Source organism: Dermochelys coriacea, chromosome 3 (genome assembly GCF_009764565.3).
Source record: "Dermochelys coriacea isolate rDerCor1 chromosome 3, rDerCor1.pri.v4, whole genome shotgun sequence".
Lineage (NCBI taxonomy): Eukaryota > Metazoa > Chordata > Testudines > Dermochelyidae > Dermochelys > Dermochelys coriacea.
In genome coordinates this window covers 100633450-100652075 of record NC_050070.1, presented here as the reverse complement: position 1 = coordinate 100652075, position 18626 = coordinate 100633450, and the positions used below count along the sequence as shown (strand labels likewise).

General features: G+C 46.8%; 1 protein-coding gene across 1 annotated transcript in view; it reads right to left on the bottom strand.

Moving 5' to 3' along the window:
• The window catches only part of TMEM200A (transmembrane protein 200A), a 79754-nt gene extending 61514 nt beyond the window's left edge, over positions 1-18240 (bottom strand). Inside the window, exons 1-2 of the mRNA XM_038397910.2 lie at positions 17925-18240; positions 17040-17459 (exon numbers count right to left, since the gene is read on the bottom strand). The gene's annotated coding sequence lies outside the window, so the exon portion shown is untranslated. The remainder of the gene's footprint in view (positions 1-17039; positions 17460-17924) is intronic.
• Between the last annotated feature and the right edge of the window lie 386 nt (positions 18241-18626).

Here is an 18626-nt window from a genome sequence, read left to right as displayed (position 1 = left end):
GGTTTTGTCTACACTATAAAGTTTAGTTGGTAAAAGCTGCCTTTTATAAAGCTACTTTTGGCAACAAAACTCTGCAAACAAAATAAAATCACCTCAATGAGAGGCATAAAACTTTCTGAAGCAAAGCTAAAGCGATAAAGCATCTGTGTAGACACTGCTGTTTGTTTTGTTGACAGAACTGGCTTCCGCCAGCATCCCATCATTCCTGCCCTGACCGCTCTGCTCACTGTTTTGATCTCTGCTGCCCTTCAGGCATGCGCTCCTCCCCTCTCAAAGCTAGGGAAGTAGCTAACAGCTGAGCGAGCTGCTCAGTTTGGGGAACAAAGAGCAAATCATTAATGTGGAATGCTCCTGTTCTGCCCTCCACTAGGAACACAGGGGCTGCTGCAGGAAGTGGGGAAGGGAGGATGCCGGGGCAGGGAGGGGAGAACTGCTGTCCTGCTTTGACATTCTTCAGCAGGGAGAGCTCAGAGCTGCTCAGGATGCAGCTCCCAGCAGTTGAGGAGGATGTGGGAGAACTTGGAGGGAATCACAGAACCATAGGCAAGCAGAGTGGGCTGCTTTGGGAGAGACTGCTGTGCCAAGCAGTCTCAGCCTGTACTGGGGGATGGAACACGCCCGCAGGCAAGACAGAGGGCTCGGCATCAGTTCCCCTTTTCTGGTCTTCCGGAGGGCTTCCACATCAGTGAAAAGGAGTGGAGCTTGAGCCTTCTGCTTGCCCCACTTCCCCTGGACTAGGGCTCAGCCCTCCATAGCATCAGCCAGCTAACAGGAGTCGGATCGGGGGCAGGGGCGATGGCTCAGAGACTGTGGGAGGCAGCGGTGGAGCGGCATGAGGGAGGGAAGATTCCCCCTGGGCGGGTCCTCTCCCATGCTGGGCGGATTCCTTGCCGCACCCTCCTCTAGGGGCCCCGCTGGATTGCAGGCAGCAAAAGCGGGGCTCTCCCGCTTGTCTGGGCACACTGGGGGAAGCACGCCTTGGGCCCGAGCGGGAGCAGTGGTGGACTGAGTAGGAGGAGGGGCAGCTCCGGGTGCCGGGCAACCAGGGGCACCGGTGATGACGGGACCGGCGCCCCATTGGGGCTCGGGGGTCCCGGATGCCCCTCCTTGCCAGTCCAAGGGGCAGTCCCTCCGGACTTGCCCCATTTCCTGGCAGAGGTAGCACCGGGCCTCCCCCGTGGAATAGTGCACCTGGTAATGGACTCCCTGGTAGGGGACCAAAAAGGACCCCTCAAGCACCTCTCCATCATGCGCCGCCGGCAGCAGTTGAAGCTGCACTTGCCAGCGGAACGAGAGGACATGAGTGAGGGCGGGGTCCTTGCAGCCCAGTGAGAGAGGGCTCAGGACAGAAATGGGCTTCCCCAGGTTCAAAAAGGCAGGTAATAGGCCGGCATTCGGAAGGAAGGGAGGGACTGAGGTCAGGACCAGGCGGACGCCCAGGTCATCCAGCGGCTCCACGGGGACGAACACACCCCGCACTGCCAGGCCCTTCTCCACCCCCTCCTGGGCAGCGGCCTCCGATGCTAAAAAGAAGACGACCTTCCCATACATTTTGGAGGCCGCCACAATGGCCATGGGCCCCACCGCCCTCGCCAACACCCGCATGTAGGTCTCCACGTGGGGCGAGGCGGGCACCAGGAGGCAACGGACGCCGTGCTTCCTGGTCAGGGTGGGAAAGGCCTCTATAGCTGGTAGCGGAGGCGGTGGGCGGGAGAGATGATGTAGCAGCAGGTGGGGGGGCTGCCGCCACCTGGGCTTACGGGAGGGACACCCGGCTGGTGGCAGGGCCGCGGCAGTGGGGACAATCCCTGCCATGGAGGGCCTGGTCTTTTTGGCGGGGCCCTTCCCCTTCTTACCCTGGCCCTTCCCGCCGGCTGGGGGGGGCTCCCCTGGAATCTGAGGGGGCGAGGGACGTGTCAGCAGTGGAGGTCACTCCGGTGCCCGCCGCTGCCGGCGCCCCAGCGGGGGCGGTGGCAGGTGGTTTGGCAGCGGCGGTTGAGGTAGAGGCTTGGGGGGGTGACGGAGGGGCAGGCGGGGGAAGGGTGTCTGGGGCTACTGGAGGGGCCCCACCCGTCATGTCCCCTGCCATAATGAGCAAGGAGGGAGGGGAAAACACCAGAGAGAGGAGGGGAAAAGGGAGGCAGGTTAACCACACCTCCCTGCTAGGCTGCAGGCAGGGGAGGAGGGCGCCTAAAGGGGTGGGCTGGGCAGGGGGGCTATCAAGGGGTTGTGGGGGGGCAGTCACTGACTCAGGATAGGAATCCAGCTCCTCTAGCTGCACTAGGGGAGGGGGGTCATAACAACATTAGGGGAGTGCAGTGAGATGGGGCAAACTCAAACAGTGGATGGGCACAAGCACATGGGAGGGGGCATGGGTGCACTAAGTAAGGGGCCAATCAGGGAAGGGATACCCCGTGGGGAGGGAGAAGAACCAGGATGGAGGCAGGACAGAGAACCAAGGAGCTAGCTTCAGAGGCCGGGGCGGGCAAACAAACAAATGCTGCAGAGGGAAAAGGGCAGGGCAGGCAAACCAACTGAAGCTAGCGAGGTGCTGGGGTAAAAGGGAGGGCAAAAAGGTTGCAAGGGGCAAAATGGGGCAGGTAGCAAGGGACAAAGCTGGGGGCTTGCTGAAGAGGGCCTGTCCAGGATGGGGGGGCAAGTGCACCCACCTGCGCTTGCAAAGAGTCAGTGCGGGCTGGCTGCTGCTTCAGGCCCAAAAGGTGGGGAAAGGGCGCAGCAGGCCAAGCAAGTAGCGGAGGCCCAGAGGCAGGAGCTTGAGGCAGATGGTAAGTGTCCACTGGGGGTGGTGGAGGGGGCAGCGATGACGGTGGTGGTGGGGGGGGGGGGGTTGAGGGAGACACACAGATGGGTGGGGGCAGGCTCCACGCCACACCCCGTGTCCCAACAAACACAGTCAAAACCCCCATCACAAGAGCACAGTTCAAAAGTTATTCAGCCTTAAGGCCCCCTCCACAGTGGTCTGCAGAGTCCCTGTGCGCTCCCCCAGCAGCAGATGGCCTTGTCCCCTCCCCTCAGCAGCTCCCAGGTAGCAAAGGCAGCAGCAGCCCCAGGCAGCAGCCCGGTGGCCAGGCAGGCAGAGAGGACCTCTCACGGGTGGTGGTGGTGTCATCCACAGCAGCAGTAGCAATGGCTGGGGTAAGGGTCCCTCACACCCCCACCCTGGGGAGCAGGCCAGCAGCCCCCTCCCCCCAAGGCGCTGTAGTTGGAGCAGTAGCAGCACCCAAGTGGGGGGGGGGGGGTCCAGCAGCTAGCCAGCAACCAGGTAGCAGAGAAGGGGGGTGGGTGGTGTCCGGCCCAGCCAGGGGAGCAGCTGGAGAGGTGGCGGCAGCAGCAAGAGCCCAAGGCCCAGCAGCAGTTGCCCTCCTCCCTCCAAGCCAGTCGGGTTCAGCAGAGGAGCCAAAGGCGGATCTACTGGCCACTGGATGAACAGGTTGCTGTTCCCCGAGTGACCAGAGCAGGCAGGGACTGCTAATGAGAACACGGCTCATTAACACAGGAATGGCTAATGAGAACACCTGATTCCAATTAACCTGCAAAGAGTCAGGTGAGGCCATTAAGCTAATGTGACCACCTGACTCTAATTAAGGCCCGTCTGATAATATAAAAGGGCTCACTCCAGTCAGGCAGAGAGGAGCTGGGGAGAGGAAGTGTGGCTGAAGGGCTGGTTAATGAAGAGACCCTCAAGTCATTAGTAAGGGAGCCCTAAGGTAAGGGTGAAGAAGGGAAAAGCAGGAGAGCTGCGGGGAAGTGGTCCAGGGAAACACAGCAACTCTGGCAGGAAAAGGTTGGCTGCCAACAACTGCTACCATTAGGGTCCCTGGCCCGGAACCCAGAGTAGAGGGCGAGCCCGGGTTCCCCCCAACCCACCACTACAGAAACACCTCCTGGGAGAGGAAAACAGGCCCGTCAGGACAGGAGGCTAAACTGTTTTGGCGTGAGGCCGTAGGAGCAATGGAGACTGTGGGAATTCTCTCACCAACCTCCATTGCTGGCTTATGATGAAAAGGGCTCAGTAGACTGTATCCCTGGCCCTAGAGAGAGAAGGGCTACGTGGAGGGTTGCAGTGAGACTCTGACGCTAGCATAAACCGCCTGGAAGTGCAGGATCCATGGGACAAGGTCGGAGCTCTGCCACGCTCACAACTAACTTTGCAAATGCTCATGACTATCTTTCATATCATAAGTATTTGCAGGATCGAGGCCTCAGGAAGCAAGTTATATTTTTCTAATAAAAATATAGTCAAACTACTGAACTGTCTTCAACAAGGCACTTAGGGCCTCACTCATATTCCACATTGTACACAAGTCACTGGGGCCAAATCCTGGGAGAATAAAGCAGACACAGTAGTAGGATGGAAACAAACAATACGGTTTGAAAAGTAAGTAGGAATCTATGGCCAATTCTGTGTCTCCCCCTGCACAGAGCAAACAAACAAACTGGCATCCTTCTCTAGGATACACTCTCTCCACTTCCCCCCCCCCCCCAGTCATTCCTTTCCATCCCCAAATATATTCACCAACCTTCACTTCCTTGTCCCTTAATGCAGTGGTTCTCAATCTTTCCAGACTATTGCATTCCTTTCAGGAGTCTGATTTGACTTGCATACCCCCAGCTTCACCTCACTTAAAAGCTACTTGCTTAAAAATTGGACATAAAAATACAAAAAAAGTCACAACACAGCATTACTGAAATATTGCTTACCTTCTCATTTTAAGCATATAAATATTATATATATATATATATATATAAATAAATAGTACTTACATTTCAGTGTATAGTATATATAAACAAGACGTTGTCTGAGGTATTTTAGTTTGTACCGACTTCACTAGTGCTTTTTATGTAGCCTGTTGTAAAACCAGGCAAATATCTAGATGAGTTGATGTGCCCCCTGGAACTCCTCTGTGTACCCCCAGGGGTACACGTATCCCTGGTTGAGAACCACTGTCTTAATGCATACCCCAATGTTTGTTCCTTCTACTATCCCAACCTTCCCCCCCCCCCCACAACTACTCACCCCACTACACTTACCCTTCTCAGGGCACTCCCATCCTCCACTCATACTTCTACAATTCCCTTCATCTTCCCAAACCTATCTTTTCCCATCTGGAGTCACCCCAAAACTTTCACTGTCCAAACATAGCTCCAACCACAGGTCAGAGTTCCTCTGCTTCCCTCCCCTCCTCCAGGGCCTCCTGGAGCCACTGGGATGTTTTGCTAAAAATCATGGTCTGAATAAAGACATTTATGGATTTATGGCTTATTAAAAAACAATCAGTAACCCACTAACCCCTCCCCTTTTTTTGTCCTATGTCTGCAGAGGTTTTGATGGGCTACTTCACTTTAAAATGGTCTCACAAAATGTGTTAACTAGGGCTGTCAAGCGATTAAAAAAATTAATCAAGATTAATAACGCTATTAATCACACTGTTAAACAATAATAGAATACAATTTACATATTTTTGGATGGATCTACATTTTTAAATATATTCATTTCAATTACAACACAACTCAGTGTACAGTACTCACTATTTTTATTACATATATTTGTGCTATAAAAAACAAAATAGTATTTTTCAGTTCACCTCATACAAGTATTGTAATACAATCTCTATCATGACAGTTGAACTTACAAATGTAGAATTATGTACAAAATATAACTGTATTTAAAAATAAAACAAAGTCCACTCAGTCCTACTTCTTGTTCAGTCAGTTACTCAGACAAACAAGTTTGTTTATATTTGCAGAAGACAATGTTATCCTCTTCTTGTTTACAATGTCACCTGAAAGTGAGAACAGGTGTTCACTTGGCACTGTTGTAGCTGGTGTTGCAAAATATTTATGTGCCAAATGCATTAAAGATTCATATGTTCCTTCATAATTCAACCACCATTCTAAAAGACATGCATCCATTGTAATGAGGGGTTCTGCTCGATAACGATCCAAAGCAGTGCAAACCAATGCATGTTCATTTTCATCATCCAAGATGCCACAAGCAGAAAGCTGATTTTCTTTTTTGGTCATTCTGGTTCTATAGTTTTCGCATCAGAGTGTTGGTCTTTTAAGACTTCTGAAAGCATGCTTCACACCTTTCAGATTTTGGAAGGCACTTCAGATTCTTAAACCTTGGGTCGAGTGCTGTAGCTATCTTTAGAAATCTCACATTGGTACCTTCTTTGCGTTTTGTCAAATCTGCAGAGAAAGCGTTTTTAAAATGAACACGTGCTGGGTCATCATCCAAGACTGCTATAACATGAAATATATGGCAGAATGCGGGTAAAACAGAGTGGGAGACATACAATTCTCCCCCAAGAAGTTCAGTCACAAATTTAAATGAATGCATCATCAGCATGGAAGCATGGTGTAATGGTGGCCAAATCATGAAGAGGCATATCAATGTTTAGCATATCTGGCATGTAAACACGTTGTAATGCCAGCTATAAAATGCCTGTTCTCACTTTCTCACTTTGTAAATAATAAGAGGGCAGCATTAATTCCCATAAATGTAAACAAACTTGTTTATCTTAGTGTTTGACTGAACAGGAGGAAGGACTGAGTGGACTTATAGGCTCTAAAGTTTTACATTGTTATGTAACTCCACTGAAAAACAAAACAACCAAACAAAAATCTACATTTGCAAGTTGCATTTTCATGATAAAAAGATTGCATTATGGTATTGGATGATGTGAACTGAAAAATACTATTTATTTTCTTTATCATTTTTACAGTGCAAATATTTGTAACAATAATAAAAAGTGAACACTGTATACTTCATATTCTGTGTTTTAATTGAAATCAAAATATTTGAAAATGTATAAAAACATCCAAAATATTTAATACATTTCAATTGGTATTCTATTGTTTAACAGTGCAATTAAAACTGAAATTAATCGTGATTAATTTTTTTGAGTTAATCACGTGAATTAACTGCAATTAATCAACAGTCCTAGTGTTGACTATTTGTCTTTAGCAGTGACACTTTAAGTACCTTTCCCAGACCTGAAGAAAAGCTCTGTGAGGATCAAAAATTTGTCTTTCACCAACAGAAGTTGGTCCAATAAAAGATATTACCTCACCCACCTTGTGTCTCTAATACCCTGGGTCCAACACACTACAACAATACTATAAACTTTCATTCTTAAATTTTACCAACACCAAGCCTGAAAACGAAATTAACTATTTTGAAATGAAGCTTAGTAAAAGAGTAAAATTTTCAAAAGTATGCAACTGACCTAGTAGCACAAGTCACACTTCAAAGGGGACAAGATCTAATGCTGTAACTATGTCCACCATGACAAACACTTCTGTGATTTAAAAGAAAACAATACTGGTTTAAACTCAATCATTTGGGTTAAAAGGAGGTCCCCCCCCCCCAATCTAAATTCTTCGATAGCCTTTGTTTTAGAGGAATGGAAAAGAATGAAAATAGCATACATGTTTGCACAATTACTTCTAAGCCACTTTAAAACCTGGTCTCATTTCATTTCTATGTATAGACTATTAAGGGAAATAAATTAGAAGAGCTGTCTATACCTGGCTTTCTCAAACTCTTGGGCCAGTCTCATCTGCTTTCCTCCCCTAGACATGTCTGGATGGGGCTTGAAACCTTTGTCTTTTCATGTACAGTCTTGACAATAACAAAATGCAAATTACTGCTTGAGATTCTGTTACATTTCCTGTGCGCTTTTTTCCAGCTCTTACTAAAAACTCTTTCATGCATCCCTCAGGGCTGCAGGAACTGAGGAAGTATTCCCTATAATGACTCCTCCTGTCCAGCCGCAGTTAGGGTTGCCAACTTTGTAATACTTAGAAACCAGACGTTACATCAGGAGTGCCTGAACCTCCCCTAGCCCTTCCCCCTGAAGCCCCATCCCTGGTTTGCTCCTCTTCTCCCCTCACGCACTGCTCGCTGCTCTCCCCTTCTTTCCACCTCCACCCCAGCCCGGCTGGAAAGGGACTCACCCGCAGAGCTGGGGCTGGGAGGTGCAGCTGCCCCATGCAGGTAGCAGGCGGCCCTGGCTGAGTAGAGGCTGGCGCGGGTGATGAGCCAGTGCCTCCCTACCTCCCTCTCCTGCAGTAACCAGACTTTTGGCATCTGCTAGTAGATCTGACCAGACTTTCCAGTCGAAAACCAGGCACCTAGCCACCCCAGTTGGGGTGGGGGCAGTACTGTGTTGCTAGTGCTAAGGTCAAAAAAACGGTTTCTTCTCCATTCCCTATACTCCCCATAGTGGTGCCCAGAGTAGAGCTTCTGTGGAAAGAGGAGGTGGAATCATCCAGCTGCCTCAGGGCCTTGCTGGCAGAAAGAAAAAAGGAACAGCTTGAGGACTGGGAGGATGGAACGTGGCGGGGGGAGGGGAAGACAAGCTGGGGAGATGGGCGGCTCCCTGGAGTCCTGGTTATCCCTTGAATATGTATCCCCTCATGTCAAGGTTCCTTCCCCACTCTGAACTCTAAGATACAAGAAAGACCCCCTAAGCTTATTCTTACCAGATTAGGTTAAAAACTTCGCCTTGTCCTTGAACCGTATGTTGCCGCCACCAAGCGTTGAAACAAAGGACAGGGAAAGAGCCCACTTGGAGATGTCTTCCCCCAAAATATCCCCCCAAGCCCTACACCCCCTTTCCTGTAGCATCCTCACCAATTTGTACAGGTGAACACAGACCCAAACCCTTGGATTTTAAGAACAATGAAAAATCAATCTGGTTCTTAAAAAGAATTTTAAATTAAAGAAAAGGTAAAAGAATCACCTCTGTAAAATCAGGATAGTAAATACCTTACAGGGTAATCAGATTCAAAACATAGAGAATCCCTCTAGGCAAAACATTACGTTACAAAAAGACATAAAAACAGGAATATACATTCCATCCAGCACAGCTTATTTTACCAGCCATTAAACAAAAGGAAATCTAACACATTTCTAGCTAGATTACTTACTAACTTAACAGGAGTTGTGAGGCTGAGTTCCTGATCTGTTCGCGGCAAAAGCACCACACAGACAGACGAACCCTTTGTTTTCCCCACTCCAGATTTGAAAGCATCTTGTCCTCTCATTGGTCATTTTGGGTCAGGTGCCTGCTAGGTTACCTTAGCTTCTTAACCCTTTACAGGTGAAAGGGTTTTGCCTCTGGCCAGGAGGGATTTTATAGCACTGTATGCAGAAAGGTGGTTACCCTTCCTTTTATATTTATGACACCTCATTCTTTCCAATAAGCCTGTTTCCTCTTAAACCTCAGGTCTCTAACTACATTCCCCCTCGAGTCCCTGTTCTCCTGGGAGTAGTGGCGACTTGTGGGTTCCTCTACACAGTATCAGTGTGAGTAAATCTTTCCATAACTGGGTTGAATTAGGTGCACAGAAACAAGCTCATCCACATTACTGAAACATGTCAAGGTGAAAGCTATTGCTATTGTAAATGTGCTTTTGTAGTCTGGCATTACATTAATTGCAGTGATATATGAATATTGATTTACCCAAACTGATGGGAAGGTGGGGCCTGAGCTCATTGGTTTTGATAAAAGTTGGACTTAAACATTTTACAATAAAGAGCCACTGGTCTGCAGTACTGTACTGCAGTTTTTAAGGCTTTGAGCCCTAACAAATCATGGATGAATTTTAAATATGGGAATAAATTTGAATAATTGGAAATTCATTTCACTCATGACAATATTCAACTATTGGTCATATTGCTCATGTGTTTTAGCATGTAATACCTTTGGGCAAGATGAACTATTTAGAGTAGGAATGGTAAAGATCCACAATGCAGGTCAAGTGGATAAGTTTAAATGCATGCTATTGAAAGAATGACCAAACATCTTTTGTATATTTTTAGCTTAATATTTAGTAAATTTTAAGTGACAACATTAATTGGGTATAAAGCTTGTTCTCCAATAACAGTCTACTGCTTACAAATAAGCAGAGATATTCTTGTGGAAACATTCAGGCTCATAATGGGGGGGGGGGGTTAAAAAAAAAAGTCACATCCTGGCAATAGTGACATCACACCAAACATAAAAGTTTTTTTTTAAAAGGCCTCCTAATTAATCTGGTTTTGTAATGATTTAAACAAATAAAAACATGCATTATAAAAATAGTTATAAATTCCTGGGAATTCTCTGAATTCCCTCCTGTTGTGGAGGGAATCCTTACAGTTGTCATTGTAAAAGTTCTAAAAGCTCCATTCTGGTTTCATATTTTATTTATGAGTGTATAGACAACAAACCCTACCATGGGTCTTCAGTGGTGTTTTAACCTGGAACCTTCAGGAAACAAAGTACACACCTTTGCCACCTGAGCTAAAATAGTAAGTCCATTAACTGGTGGCACTATGAGGTTGTTTTCCTCTATATACCACTAGGTGCAGAGGCAACACATACTTTACAAGCACGCTAACGCAAACCCTAATGAAGTATATACAAATTGTAAAAACTCAGCCTCAGATTGCCTCTTTCTATGGAAGAAATCCAAGACTGCAATCCTGAAGTGCTCCATCCCCCCTCCCTTATGAAACAGCAGGTAAGTAGCAGCAAATTCATAAAAGTAGAATTTTCTGTTCTTTCTTGATTATTTTTTCACTGAGCGATTGTGATGGAAAGTAGCTTCAGTTATTTTCTGTATTTTTATGAATAGATTATTGTAAAGGAGCATAGAAATGGCTGCCAGGCACAGCAGGGGTTAAAGAAAACCTTTGAGTTCAGCTAGTCCCGCCCCATTATACCTGCAGCCAATGCCAGGCCTGGAAGGGAGAGAAAAGAAGGGAGCCCGGCTCAGCCAGGGGCTGACTGGTAAAGAAGCAGGAGCTCTCTCTGTGCCAGCCCGCCGGCTGGCTAGCCAGCCAATGCAGCCACTGGAACCAAATAAGTCTTCCCCTGTCAAGGGGAATCTACTGCCAAGCCCTAACCGTGCGGAAATTGGACTTGAAGGGCTACGCCTCAAACTAAAGGACTTACACAGGGAGCAGCTCAGACAACAGGTCCTAAGCCTCCCTTCCCCCCCAGCTGGGAGCAAGATCCATCTCCACTGTCTAGGGGTGTGAGTGACCCAGGACCTACGGGAAAGGAGGGCAGGTCCCTCCCCGCCCCTAACTAATGATCTAGGCGCTAGGCTGCCTGGCCACTGAAGGCCCTATCACAGTTATATATAAAACAAATTTGGTAAATATGCATAAGTGAAACCCTAGGGATGAAATCCTGATCCCTTTGAGGTCAATAGGAGCTTTGGCACTAACATTAGTGAGGCCAGAATTTCACCATTAAACTCCAAAAACAATTTAGAAAAATACTTTAGTTTTTTACTTCTTTTCACTGGGGGAAAATGGTCACACTTTCAGCAAACTGAATGACTGAGTAAGATTCCAACAAGGGTATTAAAAATAATAAAATATATATGGAAATGTACAATAGGAGCCTGAAATGCCACTCATGGCAAAGGCCTCACGAGATTTGTAAAGATACTCCACACATACACACACACACACACACACACACACACACAAAATGTATTTTGTTGCTTTACTTTCTACAACTCCATTCTTTGAGCTTATGTTAGACTCTCTACTACATCAGGGAATCCTGTTGCAGTGTACTTTCTCCCCAGAGCTCCAGCTCTGGGAAAGTGGGATTTATCTTGACTAGTCCTCTACTGCAGCAAACACCTTATTCTGCTCTTTTCTAGCACACTCTTCTGCCATTGGGACCATGGATACAGAGAAACAATATCAATCTCCTTCCCCAAGGCAGAGTAGTGAGGAGCAGAAAAGGACTCTGGGAAAAAAAAATTTCTCTATACAGAATTATATTGTTACAAAATTATCTCTACAGAACTGCATTATTTTCAACCAACCATTGTATTCCTCCCAACACTGCTGCTGTGTAAAGACACAGCACTGTAAATCAGAATCACTGCTCTGTGCTCATGATTCCTTCTCATTGGCCGTTGTACCTACTTTCAATGCAGAATTGAAGGCTGCCGGTAGCTCTTTAATACTTTTTTAAAAGACGGTCATCTCCTGTAGCTAGATGTATACCAAAGTTAAACCAAGGCCTTTATGAAAAGTAAGCATTTAGGAAAAACCAAGAGGTTTAGATTCAAAGGAGGAGACCCTGATCCTGTGACAATATTCAGTTACAATAATGTGATTTCATTTATAGTAAAATACTTTGGAGACTACTTCTGCTATCATGTTCACATGAGTGGTCTCCACCAAAATTGACTGAGAATAAGAGCAACATGTACATCTATGTACTGAATTTTGTCATGTGTAGAAATGAATATTGCTGCAATAGAATGACAGTTACTTGCAGTACCATTAGTGTGAATTTCACCCAAGGCATAGGGGACTAGCAGAAAATCCTCCACACCACTTAAGCTCCATATAAAGACAGAGGAAGTATACACAACAGCCTGCACAACTGGTGAGAGGAGCTGCTGCTGCTATAGCACACAATAAGTCTCTACAGGAGCCTCACTCATTGATCCCAGGTAAAAGAGGATTTAACCTTCCAACCTATTCTGCACTCCACTTGCATTCTTTCTCCTTGTGCAGGTGCATAGGGCGTCCGCCAGTTTCCACCATTTATTTGGTCTTGTGCTGGTCTGTTCAGGCTTCTGAGTGTCATGTTGATAGATCTGGTTTCTGTCTCTATTATTCTGCATAATGTTTCTCTAGGTCACCCTCTTTCTCTCTTTCCATGTGGTGTCCATCTTATCACTTGCCACGGAAGTCGTACTGGTGGAATCCTTAAAGTTTATTTTAAATATGTCCATTGTCATACGTTTTTATATCATGTTTGATATTTTACATCTGTTTACGCTAGAATTTCCAGTGTAGCAAGACACTCTTTCTGATGGATGGACTCTGAAGATCATCTGCAGGCATTTACTTTAGAATGAATAAATATTCTTATCAATTTCTGTGGTAATTTCTATGTCTCTCTTCCATAAAGGAAGACAAACACGATCTTCATATTAAAAATTAATATTTTTGAGTCTGTCAATCATACTACTTTTCCAGATCTTTTCAGGTATATGAAAGTAGTTTATGCTAGAGGATAAGCAACAAATATCAAAAGCAGCAGCGTCAGCGTCGCTGCATATCTCACTCTCTAGATAGGTAAAATGATTTACTACTTCTAGTGTTTCTTCATTCACTCTAATGGTTACTTTTGGAACATTGATACCAATATATTGTCCTCCCCTTGCGGATGAACACGCCAACTTGTATCGCTGTTATCTGCCAAAAGCTAGATCTTTTCTTCAATTAAGCAACGTGTTGAACTAAACAGGACAACATCATTCTCAAAACGGAGGTTAACCAACTATGCATTATTGTTTACCCCAAAAACTCCTCATTTGCCTCCTCATTTGTTATTTTCCTCATGACCTACTCAGTCAGCAGTACAAACAGTAGTGGGGACATACTACACCCTTGCCTTCCTCCAACTGTCACTGCAAACCATTGGCCGACGTCACCATCTCTGGCTGCACATCCGGTATTATCATATGGTCTTTAATCATTCTAATTATTTTTGCTGGTATTCCACAGTATTGCATGATTTTCCAAAGACTGTCTTTGTGTATAATGTCAAAAGCCATCTGCACTCAACCCTTTTATATAACAATATGGTCTGCACATCATATCAGTGGTCCACTTGCAAAGAACCTGATCACTCAGGCATTATTTGGGTAGAGGGTATTTCATCCTGAATCAACAGCTGAAATTTTCTCTTAAATATTTTCTTATTTTACAAGAAGGTATGAGACATACAGAGTACTCATTAACAGAGGGAATTCAGACAGTTGCTACATTTCTGACTGTCTTAAAGAATGCGCCCATTGTATGCACACAGCCACACAGATGATAACTTAACAGTATAGTGTTTTGATTTTTTTTTTTTTTAAATTGCACGCTATTCTTTCAGAAATATGCAGATTTCTAACTCTGATGGTTTTGGATTTTAACTTTTATTAGTGATTTACAGTCAGTTATCCAATTAATGAGACACCGTAGCTGACAAAGAATCAGAGTTATATAATAATAGGGATACTAGAATTTCTACCCATTCTTTTCTACCCCATAAAATACTCAGATTCAATTCCACGTAGGCACACAAGTCCACTCACACAGATCTAATTTCAGTACCAGAGCCTTAGATTATGAACTCTTTGGAGCAAGGGCCAGGCTTTTTTATGTGTTTGTACATCACCTAGCACAACAACCCTCCAATCCTTATTAGGACCTGCCATAATATAAATATTAAAAATAGTGATTTTAAAATATGTAAACATTGGTTAGGTGATTAATCTTTGCTTTTGTCCCCCTACTTTTTTCTGGTTACCTCAGTTATTTATTCTCTCTTTTCTTTGTTTGGTTAAAAACAAAAAAAGCAACCACAAATCTTAACAGGGAAGACCAGAGATGTTTGCAACCTAGGGTCTGTTTCTGCTCCTACTGCAGTCAATTGCAAGACTCCTGGTGTCTTCAGAGGGGCAGGATCAAGCCCCTACTGAATAAAATAACTGCACTGCTTACAAAATACATCAGAAGGTTTAAAACAACATGTATGACACCAAAATATTACTATTAACTGTCACATCAAGCTCTCATATCAGCCAAGTGCTCCAGTCTTTACTCAAGCAAAACTCCTGTACAAAAAAATAAAGTGATCTTAAAATAGTAAACTTTTCCTGACAGCAACCTTTGAGTCTCCCTTTTTTTAATATCACACTTTCATCTGGATTAAACAACTTCAATGAGAATTTTGCTGTAGTAAAAAGTTTCAGATTTTGGTTCCAAACCAATAAGCTACAGTTAGTAGTCATCAACTTTAGTTGTACCATAAATTTGTCTCATCTTTTCCCTAAACTAACTATTTATTTTCTGTTTTTCCCATTGTTTTCCCCTTATGAGACATATGAATGAACCATGAGCATTTTATCCACAAATTCTGGTTCCTTTGCTATGCAATAGGTATTTTCTGTCATATTACCATGCAAGTCCAAGGAAATGGAAACATACCTCAGTGAATTAGGGCTTGATTCTGCAAGGGGCTGGGAACTCTGGCCATGATCCAAAGCACAAACAAGCAAGTAGATGCATTAAAATCAATGGGACTACAAACATATGTAAATTAATAAACCCCACCACAGTCATCAGTAGGGATTGAACCTGGGACTACTTGTGTAATTACAGGTCAGTACATGGTTAAATGCTTTGCTGGATCAAACCTGGATTGCTCAATTCCTTGCAGGATTGAACCCTTACTGTTTTAATCTGATTATGGAGTTTTCAGTGCAAGTAAAGTAACCCTTAGATTCTGACAAAATTATAATGGGTAAAATCCATCAGTTGTAGCTCACTTCTATTCAAGTAAAGCAATCTTACTATACTAAGCTCAGTGAGTCAGTTTCCCTGTAGCAATATTGCACTTTCTCGCTGGCTCTAACAAATGAGCAACAAGTAAAATATGTTTCTATGCCAACAACCTACAAATTACATATGATTTTATTTTCCAAATTACTAATCTATCTAAGGCATCTTATCTGCCCGTATGGAGTGCTGTTTTCTGCTAAAGACAAAAGACTAATTGTCCCATAATTATATTCAAAGTATGTTGCTACAAGTAAATGCTACTGGCAACATATACACTAAAATGTTCCAAACTTAGAACAACATCGCAGTATTTCCAAATTATTCAACTACAGTTTCTATAAAATGAAAACATAATTTGCTGCTTTTAAAGTTTCTACATTTTGCCTAGAGTATTTTAGAAACAAAGAAAGGGGAAATTTGATGGGGCTTTTTTCCTTTCTACGTATTAATATGGCTCCCATTACTTTATGAGAATGCCTTTTATTTACAGCAAAATAAGAGAACAATCACTTCTGTGTCAACAAAATAGGAAATCTTTATAACACAATTTTATTGAACCATATAATCCTCATCCTTTAAAAGCATAGTAATAAAATGCAAATCTCTCTCATTTTGCAACTGGTAGTTTTGCAACTGGTGTTATACCAAAAGGACAAAATAAGGGAATTATCCCCCTTCAAACAGTAAAGACACTTATTTTGTATATTTAACTATTGAATAAAATATACTTTGCCAAGAACTTAAACGAATATACAATAATTCTGTATCAACATATTGCATGACAATGAATGAAAAAATTAACCTCTTCAATCCTAAAATATTGGCTAGATAAGCGTTTTCAATTCTGCAGAGCAATATATGGCTTGACTTGTATGGAACTACTGTTAATGATTGTGCCTAGGAAGAAATATAAAGTACCACCTAACCCTCTAAACTGTACCATTAGTCTCCTTTAGGAACATACAGTTACTAATAAGCTTCTGTCCACTGTAATCAGTTATGTATGAATGTAAGGAAACAATACAGTCCCCTGTATTTTCCATCTGTCTCTCACCAATAATCAGTACACCACCATTTCTGTCAAAGCAAACATAAAGCTAAACAAAAATCGAAGTTCTCTACAAATAAACACGAACAGGCAAACCAGCCTCGGGGAAAGCACAACCGTTTCGATTCCACTCCTCACAAGCGACTCCTGCCACTGAGTCGATCGCAGCCTGGGAAGTATTTCAGAATTGTGAGACCCCAACAAAAGAGGGTGTAGCAGCTGCAACGAGACCGGCAGCCTCCACCATGCCAAAATCCTATTTAGGAGGCGGAGAGTTGATGGAAGGTGAGAATTGTATTTCAGTCTTCCCACCATGCCCCCCCTCTCCTGCCCCAGGTTAGCGCAGTGAGTTGAAGGAAGGGGTGTCTCTCTTTCCTTCTTCCCAGCTTTGTAGAGTTTCACCGATGGGCAGAACAGGCGCTGCGTTGCTCTCCCTACCCCGTGTCTTCCCCGCCTGGCGAGCTCAGATCTGTGGCCCCTCTTCCGAAGTCACTCCTGATTGACTTGGGAGGCTGCGGCGTGTAACTGGCTCTCTGGTCAGGGAGGGCGGGGGAGGAGAAGGTTGGTTAAAACCCCACCCGACCCCACCGCCTCCCGTACCTGCAGTGACTGTGCGAGGTCTCAGCCGCTCCGGCTGCTTCTCTGCTCTCCAGCGAACTCCGGGGCTGCTGGGCGCCCGCGCGGGGGCATCAGCCCTCTTCAGAGAGGCGGGGGCGATTCAGTGGGCGGCTGGGCAGCCGATTGCCTGGCCCTTTCCCAGCAGCATCCTGAGAGCGACCCGGGCCGAGAGAGCCATGCTGGGGGGCGGGGGCGGGGGCGGAGAGGCGGCTGCAGGACACTTATTCCTGGCCCAGGGAGGCGGCTCGCCGTCCGGGAGCTGCACGGCCGGCCAGAGGCCGCTGCCCCCTGCTCATCCCCGGGCACCGCGGAGACGCCATGGCCCCGGGCTCGCCGACCGCCGCGCGAGCGGGGGCGCCTCAGCTGCTGCTCCTGCTGCTGCAGCCGGGACTCGTCCGGCAGCTGGAGAGGGGGAGAGACAAGCGGGAAAGTTTTCAGCTGCCGGCCGCAGTGCGTGCGCCGCCGCCCCACCCCCGCGGGAGCGCCCGCCGGCCACCCGCACCCAGCCCCGCGGGCGCCGCACAGCCGCCCTGCCGGCCGCTAAGTTTCACCGCTCGCCTCCCAGCCTGCAGCCCGCCTCCGCGGAAACCAACCCCCAGTGCCCCCCCCCCCCCCCCGTGCGCCTCGGAGAGCCGGCGGGACAGCGGGGCGGGCTCCGAGCCTGGGGCCGGGCCCCCAGCGCCCGTGGGGACAGGAGCAAAGCTCCCAGCCGGGAGCAGGGACCCCTTAGCCCCCAGCCCGGGGTAAGGGCGAGGCCAACGCTGGGAGAGGGCGGGGATCGCCCAGGATCCCTTAGGCGGGTGGGGCACAGGGCCGCCCAGAGCTAGGGACAGACAGGGGCGGCCCCGGCCCCGGCCCCTTTCTTACCTCCCCGCTGCAAGAGGAAAGCCGAGGCAGTAAGTTTCTCCGTTCCCCGAAGAGCCCGGGAATCCCCGCGGCTCCCCCGCACGGTGCCCGCCCGCCCCCTCTCCCGGCTGCTTTGCGAGATCTTCGGGAGCAGCGAGCGGTGTGCAGGGCGCTCGGCCCCTCGTGCCCCTCTCCTTCCCCCGGCGGGGCGGGGCGCCCCGGGGCCGGTCTGCCGGACTGCCGAGCTCCCGCCGGTTCCGAGTCCCAGCTAGCCGGGCGGGGGAGGAGGAGGAGTCGCAAGGAGAGACACGGATCCGGCCGGAAAGAGAGGAGGAGGAGGAGGAGGAGGAGGGCGCAAGTGTAGGGGGCTTGTGTTGGAGGGGAGCTCTGTGCGTATGTGTCACTTGCATGCACACTTTGCAGCTACGTGCTGAAGCGGGAACGCCCGCGTCTTTGGGAACAGGCGGGAGCGGTGCAGGGGAGATCATCCGCGGAATGCCCCGAGGAAGAGAAAGGTGGCCCCGGCCAGCCAGCTGCTGGGGAGCCGGGTGGGATTCGCTCTTGCACCCTGGCTCCCCGCTGCATGTCGGAACGTGCAGGACACTGGCTCTTAAAACTGGTGGCAAATAACCTCCCGGGAAGAGAGAAAACGATAACGAAAAAGAAGAGGAAGGAGCATGAAATGCTTCACTTTAATTTTTATATCTAACCGCAGTTTTATGA